Raw genomic sequence first — 13,633 nt, 5'->3', positions numbered from 1 at the left:
AATTAAAATGATAGAAAAAAAATTGTCAAAAAATTTTGTGGCTCAAAAGTATTGGTTCAGGCACTGTTTTGGCACCGGTACCGTTTTAAAAGTATCAATTTAGCACCAGTATCAAAATATCCCCAAACGATACACAACCCTATCTTAAATGGTGTCAGACTTGGGATGTGGGGCTGAGCAGACTAGGGTTCGAGTAGGGTGAAGGATGGTTCCAGAAACCAGTAAACAGACACCCAAAAAAGCAGTGTGACGTCATGGTCACACTATGGACGTACATGCCGTTTTCTCTTCTAGTTGGCTATTTAAAACATGGGTTGATATCGTATGGGTTTATAGTCGATATCAAACTGATATGTTTTGCATGATAACAAGCCTACTGGCTTCTCTCACAGACACGCGTCAGAAAGACGTTAAGATATGCAGAAATGTACACAGCGGCCTCTGGTGGATTTACAAGAAATGGCACATATGGGGAAAATGTGCCCCAGTAACATATTTAAGAGGTAGCCCCTGGTACATTGTAAAATGTATATCGGTGGGCACATATTCCCAATGATCCTGGGTTGGATATTTTTTTTGACTGCTGTAATCTGTGAAATTTAAAGCTGTTATCTTTCTTTGCATTTCAGTCATTGCATCGCAGTTGTTTTATTTTCAAATATTACATTTTTTTTCAATGTCAGAATATATTTGACTGTAAAATATGCTTAAAGATCCTGTAAAGTGCTTTAAAATGTGATAAAAAAAATTGATGTTTGATGTAATCTTAACTGAAACACGTAGAGACGACAGGACAGAGTAGCTCCAAAGCTAAGTTTTTATCACAGCTCTGCCAATGAGAGTGGTTGAGCTCAAGTGCATTAAAAAAAGCAAATGATTTGTCAAGAATTGAAGAGAAACTGAAGTATGAGGGGACCTGAAATAATCGTTGATCCATATTTTTCTTCACTCCCATCAGGTGAAGTTTTTTTTCCCTCTCCGCTGTCGCCACTGCCTCGCATGGTTCAGGATTGGTAGAGCTACGCATCGATGAATTTGCTCTTCAGTGTTTGAACTCTCAGTAATGATTAAATCACACTGAACTGAGCTAAACTGAACTGAACTGAACTTAAACACTAAAACCTGAACCACACTGTTCCAGTTACTATGACCATTTATGTGAAGCTGCTTTGACACAATCTACATTGTAAAAGCGCTATACAAATAAAGCTGAATTGAATTGAATTGAAAAATGACAAACTGCGAGCTTTTGATGTTCAGATGATCAGTTTTATATCTTCTGAACATAAATTTTGTCACTGTTTTGGAGCACACTAGCTTATAGATATAATTAAAACTAGCAATATTCTTATTAACATTATAAAAACATTATTTTAATTTTACAGAACCTTTAAAAATGTTTTTTTCCCTAATATAAGAAAATTTGCTCTCCACATTAAAGGCATCTTTGTGTGTGAGATTTTTGTTTATTTGTGCATATTTGAAGCTTGTTAAACATTTGATTGTTTTTACACTCACATTTAAATCCAAGCTGCCAGGTGGCCAGAATCATGTAAGCTATTTGGATGAAAGTTTATAACAATAATGTCTTGTGGTTATTGAATTTTTTGTGCACACAAGGTTAGCGTGTATAGCTTCAGGCAAAAGCTTCTGTTAGTGCGGTAAAGCTGCAGGTCATTTCTTTCTGATTTATTTTCATGCTGCGCTTTTATTGAATTCACTGCTTTTCTTCTTTGGGTGCATATTATGAACAATGTAAAGCCAGGGTTAATTTTTATGAATGCTTTACTGCTTATCTTAGATTTGGAACTTAGGGGGAAAAACACTCCAGATGTTCTTATATCCATGTGTTATTTATGAAATCTACTTAAACATATTTCTATGCATTTAGACATTGACATGACTATAATGTTGATGCCATTCAATTAAAATGATGTTTTTCAACTAACATTTAGCTAACTAAAATTCACTAAAAAGTGGTTTTAAGATCAGTTCTTAGACAAAATTTTTAATTGCCTATGCCTATATGACATTCTCTATACCCACTATGGGCATTTTTATATGCTATGCTCATATATTTAAAAAAATATAATTGTGTTCAAATTCCTCTTTCTTTGTCAAACTAACAATAAAATCTACTTAAATATTTTTACTACCTTTCTATTATATTTTTTCATATTCTTTAACCTACTTTTAGGTGTCAAAATCACTGTTTTCACCTTGTCACACCCAGTTTTCAACTTCGAGTTTTCAACTTCATCACTGTAAATCACATTTTAAAAAATTATTTATCTGGCATCTATTAATGTATCTTATTTAAGCACTTGTAAAATAAGTTAAACATTTTATAGTTATTAATGTAAGACTATTATCAATATTATTTTTTATACAAAATATAGCTGTCGCACAATATCAGTGTCATTTCCACCACAACACTGTAAGGTCGCTTTAAAAAGTTTGTGTCAAAGATTATTAAGGTGGTTTCTTTGAAAATGAATAATGTCAATCTTGAAGATGGAGGGAATTTAATTTTTATCAACAACACTTGAAGAAAAATCAAAGTAAACATTGCTTGATAAGGAAATACATATACGTCATTTCCAAACTTGTTGCATGCCTTCAAATATGTTTTTCAAAACCAAACAAAATTAAGGTAAATAAGAGGGTTTTGTATACATGAAAGGCTAGTATCAATTTAAAGATATTCGGTGAAGCAATTTTTCTTTTTCTTTTTTTACAATAAACTGTTGAAATGTCATTTCCTTCACCACACACATTTTTAAAAATATATTTAAAAAGTTCTCATCACACATTAAAAGTCTATTTACAATGTATAAGTTCATGCCCTATTTAATATACAAATTCAGTTTATTTATTTTCTAATAAACTCTTAACCAAATTAATATTCAATTTTAGTGTGACAGGTGTACAATACAGCATACAACTAATTTATTTCATTGACAAATATATAATTATTAAATATATTGTGGAAAGATTGGCTAAACTAGATACAAATATGATCTTGGACAATGTTTGACTGCCATATTTTATTTCATTTTGAAATAAGCTGTATATTGAGATGTGGTGGAATTGACATTTGTTCAGTTCACAATGTGAAAATGTTTCTGTTCATATCTAAGTTTGTCCTCTTACAGATCTTTAAACCAGACCAATTGTTTAACAATATGAGGATATGTTACATTAATTTTGAACAAGTTTTTTTAAAACTTCAACTTCTCAACTTCACATAAGGTAGTTGAAGAATGGCCCAAAGAAGTAAATGTTATGTATAAACAGTCTGCTTTATGCAGTATGGAAGTTTATTTAGTAGAATATAGTAGAATATATATTTAGTAGAATATATTTTGGATGTACTGCAATGACCATGCGGTCACTTTTTTGCCTCATTTTTTGCTAAACTAGGGAAGAATGCATGTTTGGATGAAGCATTTGTATTGGAGTTATTCCGTTTGTTTGCTGGGTTCCAAACCGGATAAATCTGTCTTTTAAAAAGTGAAAAACTCTTGAAAAAGTTTTAGCCACCATGTTTAAGGGATTTTTTGCAACAAAGCGCTCAGCTGACTCACTTCAAAGCATCCTTCTGAATGAAGGGTACAAGTGATAAACACTTTCCTTTCCCTTGATTATTTGCACAAGCTTAATTAGTTTGGCTATAAAATTTAGTTTGTTGGTTGGCTGTTCATATAGCTGAATAAAATAAGAAGAGGCATTTCAGAGGTTGCGGACAAATAAAATAACTTGCCTTAAAGGGACTTATCAGATGTATCCTTCACTGCCTATAATATTTATCACACATCCTGTGTTTTTGTTCCTTTTACAGTGAGATTAAAAACAAAGATAACATCTTAAAGTGGCAGTTGGTGGTCAGATTGTGTGCAAATGTTGATTTTTGTCCAGATTTGTACACTTTTCTAGTGATTTTCTAGTAATAGGGTATAGTATGCTGTACTTTCATGATATTCATGTAATTATAATATTCACTTTGTTATCATCAAAGCTCTTTATTGTGTTGTAGATTATTAAATACTAGTCTGGCTTTGGAAAACTATTCAAAATCAGACTTATGAGGTTGAGACAAACAATATCATTGTTGAAGCCAATGGATGTGTCTAAATAGACTTATTGTCTCTCTGTTCTATCAAGCAGTGACTTTGGAGGAAGCATTTGGTCATCAAGGCACAAAACAAGAATGATTTTAGAGTAACTTCTGATGTAACATAACAATTTAATTATTTATAACAACATGTATTTTTAGTGAATGTTTAAATATATCTTCTTGCTAGAAATGATTTGTCAAAAATGTCAGTATTAACTATATCCGGACCTAATTGGATTTTTTTCAAATTTTTTTTCGAAAACTTTTGGATACTGTTTTTTTATTTACATTTTTTAAAAATGCAATTTTGGTCACACTTTATTTTAATGGTCCGTTTGTTGAATGTAAGTTACATTGCATCTACGTGCCTACTAATTCTCATTAGATTATAGATAGACTGCTATGTTTGGGTTAGGGTTAGTGTAAATTGACTTACTTGCAAAGTTTCTTATAGTCAGTTAAATGTCTGTTGTAGGAGCATTATCAACAGATATTAAGCAGACAGTCTACTAATACTCAAATAAACCATCAAAATAAAGTGTTACTGTAATTCCACTTTGTCCTGCCAGATCCTAATGCATTCTATTAAAGGCAAAGAGAATTTAGACTTTTCAGAAAACCTGTAATCTGTGTTGTAAATGATTAATAATTTAACACAAGGGTTTGTTGTTTTTAATCTTGACATTGTGCTGACAATGAAATATTAGCACACCGTGTGCTGTTCTTCCCCCAGGGAATTACAGTACTAGAATGTAAACATTTATACAGCAAGAGCTTTTAATATTAACAGTGTCTTATGGTGAGTTCGAGCAAACAAACACACAATCATACTATTGGTTCTCATTAAAATCCAGTAGAAGGGGTCCAATGTTCACAGAATTCTGAACGGTTCCACATCATCACATTTTCCAGCTGTATTACTTTATGATTTTCTTTTATTCAAAGGATTAAATCAACAGTTAAAAAAAAAAGTTAGTCAAAATCATGCATGTCCAAGCAAAATGACATCCAAGCACAGGTTTCAGATGGGATCTTTATTTTAAAATCAAATCTTAATGTATGGACAAACTGTTTTCCTTTCAAACAAATTAGTTATTATACTGGATATAATTATACTAATAGCATCTCACAAATGTTTTCATTTTCCCACCCTTCCGACATTTTTTGAGCTGAATCAGAGGCCTTTAATTGTCTAGATATTTGCGAGGCAGGTTTGCATAACACTGTTCCGTCATAAGACAACTAATTATTAACAACACTGACACAGAGACGACTGTTCCCACACAACACCTGAACAAAGGCTGCTCATTTTTCATTCTGCACCGCTCTCATTAATATTCCACACATGCATAAGGCCTAATTATATATTGTCATGGGGCTTCACAGGATTATCCTGTGTTGGAGAAGAACCACTTGTTTATTTGCCAGATAGAAAAGGGTACATTGCTATTGTGGTGGTGAATAGATCAAAAGAAATGACCTTGATTTCATCATAACAAGCTGTTATGCTTCTGATGCCGTGTTTTAAGTTCAGCATGTGTTTATCTGTCATCATTATACATCAGCTTAATAAGGGCACTGCAAAACAACAATAGTAACTCAAACTAATGACCCCTGGCATTTTTTGACTAAAGTTCACAAAATTGACCTTTTAAGTTAAAAGGTACCTACTTGTTAAGAGCTACATGTGCATTTTTTTGTAAGCAGCGACAATTAGTCACCAGTATCTGCAATCAATTAGATGTGGAGTGGACAACTGGTTATTAATTATGAGGTGATTTATCAATGGTCATTTATTAATAATGGGAAAGCATTTTAGAAGTAACAGCAAATCTTAAGTTAAAGGAATCTCTTGTTTGAAAAACTCCCCCAGAGTGCTGTGTTTTACCATTTTTTAACCCATTCAACCAAACTCTGGGTCTGGCAGAAGAACTCTTGGCATAGCTTAGCATAGACCATTGAATCTGATTAGACCATTAGCATCTCTCAAAAAGGACCAAAGTGTTTGGATAATTTTCCTATTTATAGATTTACTCTGTGGTTCCATCATGTACTAAGACTGATGGCAAAAGAAGTGTTGCTATTTTATAGGCTGGTATGGCTAGGATACAAGTTCTCTAATTCTCGGACTATTCTCTCATTCCAGTGTAATGATCGAGGAACTTTGCTGCAATTTTCTGGCTGTAGCAATCACAATGATATTACGCAGCACCTGAAAATAGTCCCCAGCTAATTCTTGGTTTCTCACAAATGTCTCCATGGCTGCAAGGCACATAGTATCAGCCTCAAACGTCATATAAGACCCTGCCCATGGACCTGTGGCGAAACATCTGATGCATATGACACATTTTTCTGGAAAGGTTAACCAGTCTGCTTGGAAACAAGTCTGATCGGATAAAAACAATATGCAATGTTTGTCTCAGTCTGTGTCTACATGCATGTTCTACTGATTTCCTTTGTGTTTTGCATACAGATTATTAAGGATATTGATGTGTATAACTTTTAAAGACGTTTGTAAATGCATGGTTGTGTGCTGGGCTGTGGGAATTTAAACATGACGCAGCACAAAACGAAAGGTGATTGGTTGGTTAACCTGTCAGTTAAATAACATTTTGGGCGTTCTTGACCATACGAAGTGGCCAAGGTTCCCAAACCCTCAGCTTTTAATAGACCCTTTTCACAATTACGTCAATTCACTTCTGCATTTCCGCAACGCAGTGTATTTTTAGTTCCGGTTCACCTTTGAATGCAGCAGGCTCATTGTGAAAACGTAGCCCTAAATACATTTCTGGAGATCGTGAATTATGTAGCCAGAGCTACGTATGGCTGCATTTCGTCTTTAAAACAAACACTATGGGGGGCTATGACTCCAATCCTTTTTACGCTTACCAACTGACCGCTTACTTCTGTATGGACGGTTTTCCCTCTGTTACCAGTTTGTCCAGTAGCTCTCCATGTATGTCAGTGGACTTGAGATGCAGAGAGGAGTTGACCACAATGACAGGGTTTGAGTTTGGTAAAGAACGGCCCCAGAAAGCGTGTAGACAAAAACAGAAACCAAAAAATAAACTAAACAAGTAAAAAAACAGGGTGAGGATATGGTAAAATCTGAAAACTTGGTAAAAATCAGGCGAGGGCTTTTCTTTTTCTGAATTGCTTTTGAAAATTGTCAGTTGGGTTTAGGGAAGGGGGTGGGCAGGTCAATCGGTGCTTTTGAAAACACTATTGGTTGGGTTTAGGGAAGGAAGAGGGTGGGTCAGTCGATCAGTCAGTCATTCAATCAGTTGACAGCGGCCTCTGGTGGATTTACGCGAGAATGGCACTTGCGAGAGAAGTTTGAGATCACAAAGCAGTCTCTAGTGGATTCACGAAAAACCAAAACTGCAAAAAAAAAAAAAAATGAATGAATGTTTGAATGAATGACATGCATCTCTGGAAATTTTACAACTGAAAATATTAACATTGCTCGTTGTGATGTAAGACTATTAAAGTATTGGGCGTGTGTCCATAAGTTTTTCTCTCAATACTGAACTGCTTTATCAGTTTGAAAATGATTGTTTTGGTTATTAAGAATAGGAATAAGCTATTGTTTATCAAGGAAAGTACATGTTTGCAACATTTGAATGTATTAATTCAGTTTTAATGAATGGTTGTAATTTTATAAATCTGTTGTAATTTCCTCCAATGGATTTATTTTTATTTGATGCTGCTGTGAATAAAAATTGATATTATCTGTTATATGTAAATGTTCCAGCATGACTAAAATACTATCAAATTAAAATTCGAATTAAATCGTCTCATATTACCTGTCATCTATAAATGCAATCAGTTCCATCATTTATTATTCACTGATCCATTAATGGCTTATTATGGTATTTTATGCTTTAGAAGTGCCAAAAACTTACATCACCTTTAAGCTCCAAGAGTTCCCAAGATGGGAAATCAAGATGGACAGTTTGGATGCTGCATTTGCATTAATGGTAAGCTTGTTATTTATTTTATTTTTTTATTTTTATTTACAAAACCCCCCAAAAAACAAATAGTATATGTACAAAATAGACAGCCATTGTATTACAAATGACTTTAGGGCACTATAAATGCTGGCTAATGCTACAATTATGTTTTGACCGAATTTATATTATGTTTTTTTTTTTTATTGCCATTAAAGGAACTACAGAATACATAAACCTTTTAGTGAACTGCAGTCAGAAACATACGGCTTACTTGCTCTTGTTCTTATGTAATTTATAAGAAACAGAATGTTATTTGAGGCTAGTAATTTTGTTTATTTATTAAATAACCAATAATAATAAATTAATAATCATCCCAAATTAACAGAAAAAGACAGCAGTTAAGAAAACGTCTGATTCTCTGAATGTGAATATTTTGCACAAGCTCTGCAATTCACTGGCATCATGTGGACATATGAGGTAATTAAAACTGCACTGATGAGGTGTTTAGTATGAGGTGCCGTATAGGATTTAAATCAAACTTTGCTTATCAACACATACATAAAACACGTGTATATACACCTATAAATTACTCGCATATACACCTATACTATTGAATGTTCAAAACAACATGGATGAAACTTGTGTATATACATATAAACTTGACGCATGAATACACCCACATACACACGCGCATACATATAAACTCGATCCTCACGTAAACACCCACATTAACACACACACATACATATAAACTTGCTGCATGCAAACACATCTATACACACTTGCATATACATATAAACTCGATTCTCGCATAAATACCCACATTTACATGCACATACATATAAACTCGCAGCATGCAAACACACCTATACATACTCGCATATACATATAAACTATATGTCTATGCATATACACCCTCAACAACACGCGCACATACACAAACTCACTGCATGCAAACACACCTACAACATCTCGCGCAAACATACAAAAAATAAAAAATAAAAAAATTCACAAACATTTATCACGAATCTGGTTATTGCAAAGCTTATGAAATAGAAATAATGTGATTAATAGAGGAATTAAATATGTTAAATTATGAACATATGTTATATAAAATATTAGTCTATATAAATAGACTATTCAAAATAAGAAATACTTTTATTTAAAACCTTTTCATTTAAGTAGGTAATTACATACACAAATATAAATGGACAGATAGAACCCTTAAAGGACGTTCAAAAAGAAACCAGAATTATAAATATAAATGTATACTCAAACTAAACTCCTCTATTCTATTGCAAATGTTAATTTAGCCTATAGTCTTCTTGTTTTGTTTTTTACATTTTTATAGTTATTATGCTTTTTATATGTTTTTACAATGTGGGTGTCAAAATTGCAAGATTTTGGTATCATTTTGATTGTTAATTTTTCAGCATATACAAAAAAAAAAAAAAAAAAGCTGATTAAAAGTCTGCTCATTATGTTGGTCAAGTTCACCTCCATGGAAAAGCTATATATATTATCTGGACACTCCTTTTGTGTTTAATAACCACTACTTATATTTTTACAGCAGCTGGCATCCAGCATTTTGGTGCATTAGCCTGTTTATTGGTGACAGAAAAACCCACTTAAGTGCATTCCTGCCCCCTACTGGACATAAGTGTGTATCATAACCCTTGACGAATAGTGACAACAATAATAAAACAAACATAAAAAACTAATATTAGACAAACATATTTTATTTAAAATGATTACTTAAGCAACTTTATATTTATTAAACTATAATAACCTTTCCAATAATTCAATTGCATAATAAACCTTTAATTTTGCAGGAGCATTCCTTTGCATTACCTTTTTATTTATTTATTTTTTAGAATTAGCATGATCTATTTTCATATTTCAACAGATGTAATTCCTCTATTAATCACATTATTTCTGTTTCTTAAGCTTTGCAATAACCTGATTCATGACAAATAATAATCTTGTTTATTACACTCAAAGGACTTTTACGTTGAAATTAAACGACTTCCTTTTAAAGTGAAATAACTTCCTTTTACTGTGAAAATTCATGCATACACACATATGAAATCACTTGCATATATGTATATCCACAACTAACTGTATATATGTTTGTGAATTTTATTTTGTATGTTTGCACAAGTGTAATTTGGGTGTTTATGCACACATCAAGTTTATATTCGTATGTGAGAGTTTATGGGTGTATATGCATAGATCAAGTTTATATGTATATGCAAGTGTGTATAGATGTGTTTGCATGCAGCAAGTTTATATGTATGTGCGTGTTTTAATGTGAGTGTTTATGTGAGGATCGAGTTTATATGTATGTGCGTGTGTATGTGGGTGTATTCATGCGTCAAGTTTATATGTTTATACACAAGTTTCATCCATGTTGTTTTGAACATCCAGTAGTATAGGTGTATATGCGAGTAATTTATAGGTGTATATACACATGCTTTATGTATGTGTTGATAAGCAAAGTTTGATTTAAATCCTATACGGCACCTCATAGTTTAGCATTTGGACTATTGACATTATATTACAGAATAGCTCTTTTGGCATTATCTTTTTAAGCATCAAGCTGTTTAAACTGGCAATAAAAAAGAAATTCATACTTTAAAATTACACAAATCACTGTGGGTGTTTTTTTCTTTTCTCTTTTCTGCCCAAAAACCATTCATCATCCTTTAACTTATACAACTCGTGCGAAAGCTGTATCACTTCCTTTCTTTTGTGGTACAAGGTATTTTGTCAAGACAGTTAAATATTTCTATTTATTGCAGTTTCATTATAGCTTCATTCTATAAATACAATATTTAGTGTTTCACTTAAGAAGTTAACTCATATCTAAAACATTAATTTTTTAGGTGATTTTTTTTCAACAGTATAACAACAAGTTTATTCCACAATTACATCCCAGAAACAAATAAACACAATAGTGCTGGTCTGCAGGTTAATATTGCTGTGTGCATTTGTAATGTGACTGCTACGTTTTGCACTTCTTCCCCAGGGATTTAAAAGTTCAATGATTAATCACACGCACACACAACTTGTATATAATGTGACTTGACTGCCCTTTAAGAAAAAGTTGACTGGTTCTTCATGAGAGGGTTCACAAGCTCCCTCTCTCTCTCTCTCTCTCTTCCTCTCTATCTGCCTGACTAAAAGCGTTCCTAATAGTCGTAACTCCATCATCTTTTTGATAAATATTTAGCATTTGGAAAGCTGGACACCTCACATGACAGGTGAGTTCTTGCTGTGCATCACTGGAATAGTCTACAATTGTGAGTATGATACACTGTCAAATAACGTTAGCTATATGTTGTTTAAAATGAATTTTTACTTTTGTAATGTATTATTCTCGGGTGGTTGATGGTCAACTACCAAAATATTCATTTTTAACTGGTCGTTTCGTTTCGTCAATATTTGACTGAAGTTGACGGAGCGTGCAGCTCACATTTCTGGAGCTTGCGTAGCCTAACATTTAACCTGTTTTCTTCGCACGGTAGATCTAATCCAGACAGGTGGTGAGTCTGGTGATGCTGTTTAATGTCATCGTGTTTATTTAACACACCCAGAGTCAAGCACTGCGACGCGACGCTGCTGACAAGCGGCGTTAACCACAGATGTCGATTTTAACGCATTGCCTTTAGATGAAAATGTCTAGTAATTATATTCCTTGTCGAATACAAAACCTGTACATGCCTCTTGTTCACGTTTTTCTCCGTGTTTCCTTCTGAAGAGGTTTCATCCAGAGAGCAATGATGACATCAAACGACTTCATTTGCTCGACAGGCACGTGCGTTGACTCGGTTTGTGATCTGAACAGGGTTGGGAACGCATTTGACGGTAAATGAGACTAAACCCGAATTAAACTATAGTAAACAGCTACTAGACGAGTATTACTGCGACTGTGTGAGGACTAATAGGAAAGATGTAGCCTAAATGGACTGTAAAATGCATTGTAAAAACGAGCAAAGTTAAATGTATTCATTCAAAGCAGTTTTTTTAAAAGTTCATTGGTTAACTTATAGTCTGATAACAAGAAAAAACAACAACAACATCATAGAAACCATCACAAAATCTGTTAAGGTTTTAATGCTTGTAATTTTTGGGTTTAGTGTCAACTGTAATCATTCCTTTGGATCTCTACTAGGCTAATAATTTGATTAAACATTTTGTTCAACCCCTAAAAAATTAAAATGTACTCACTCTCTGGTGATTCCAAACCTTTTGGATTGTTAGGATAACACAAAATGAGATATTTCTAACAAATCAGAAAATGGGTAACCATTGACTTTCATAGTACTATGAGCATCAATGGTTACTGGTTTCAGATTTTTTCAAAAATGTTTTATTTGTGCTCAACAGAAGAATGTCAAACATGTTTGTGATATGACCACTAAAAAAGTGAGTTAATGCCAGAATTCTTAGATTTGGGTAAACTATTCCTTTAACCGCTGTTACTGTAGTTGAACTATTGTAACCCCTGTAGTTAGCCATTGCTTTGCTACAATTAACAGTTTAACAAAGAGTAATCAATCTGTCAAATCCCATAGCTACTTTTTTACTGTAATGATGCTGTTATTATTTTAAGGGCTTCTGGCATGTTAAACTACTAAATCCTATTGCAATTGTTCCCAAAACAAACTAGAAACCATTACAATTTACTTGGTTTTAATGGTTAGCAGTTGATGGATTGAAATGTTTTAGATGGTATTTGTAGAGTAAACCATCAGGTTTTGTACTGTTTAACCCACATTGTGGTGCCTAGTGCTGTAAAGTTACAGCTGGTTGCTTATTAAAAGCAATATTGTTGTGAGCCTCATACGTACTCTGTTTCAGAATTTTGGGGGGAAAACATGTCTGTTCTGCTCAAGAAGAGAACAGAAATCCATTTAGGCTCCACGGTTATATATTGAACAATATTTAATATGTGCATGCAGCTCTAATTTACTGTATAAATACCCAAGATTAATTGTTAATGATAGATAAATTATAAGCAATGTGAAACATGAAGCTGCATATAAGCCAGGAATTTGTTCACCTGTGGTTTAGAATAGTCAGGGTAAACTACAGTTTATTTCAAGTGTGAAAAGCCCAACAGGACACTAATATATAAAACCTTACATATAAACCTTACCACATATCCAAAATATGTTTGATTTAAATGAGAATGTTTATTACATTCTTATTTGTCATTATTGGCATTGCTTGGCAAAGTAAAATAGCCATAAAATACAGCACACATCTAAGTTTGTCATTGTGTTTTATATTAACTGTAGAGCATGATAATGTCTGTTTATAAAGTCTTTTCATTTTAATGTGAATGTGGTAACTGAACAAAGCATTGTTTATTATACTCACTGTTTCTTTTGGATTGGTATTAGGTTAGCTAAATAGAAATTATAAATGACTGTGTGTTTTTTTAGGACAGCTTGACGTTGCAGATCAATTTTCATCTGAATGTCCATAATTATAGTTTAGTCATTATAGATGGTTGCTGAATAGCAGGCTTGTTTTTGGGACATCCCCATTTCTAAAT

At 33.1% G+C, this 13,633-nt stretch overlaps 1 protein-coding gene across 19 annotated transcripts in view; it reads left to right on the top strand.

The window, feature by feature from the left end:
- slc4a2a (solute carrier family 4 member 2a) overlaps window positions 1–13,633 on the top strand; it is an 83,613-nt gene that overhangs the window by 6,333 nt on the left and 63,647 nt on the right. For 13 of the 19 annotated variants that reach the window (XR_012388621.1, XR_012388589.1, XR_012388620.1 and 10 more), the window contains exon 1: window positions 11,169–11,333. The exons of 1 other annotated variant lie outside the window; for it this stretch is intronic. The gene's annotated coding sequence lies outside the window, so the exon portion shown is untranslated. 19 annotated transcript variants of the gene reach the window in all.

The sequence above is a fragment of the Danio rerio genome, chromosome 2, assembly GCF_049306965.1.
Source record: "Danio rerio strain Tuebingen ecotype United States chromosome 2, GRCz12tu, whole genome shotgun sequence".
Lineage (NCBI taxonomy): Eukaryota > Metazoa > Chordata > Actinopteri > Cypriniformes > Danionidae > Danio > Danio rerio.
The sequence above is the reverse complement of the archived record's forward strand: the minus strand, read 5'-3'. Positions and strand labels throughout refer to the sequence as shown.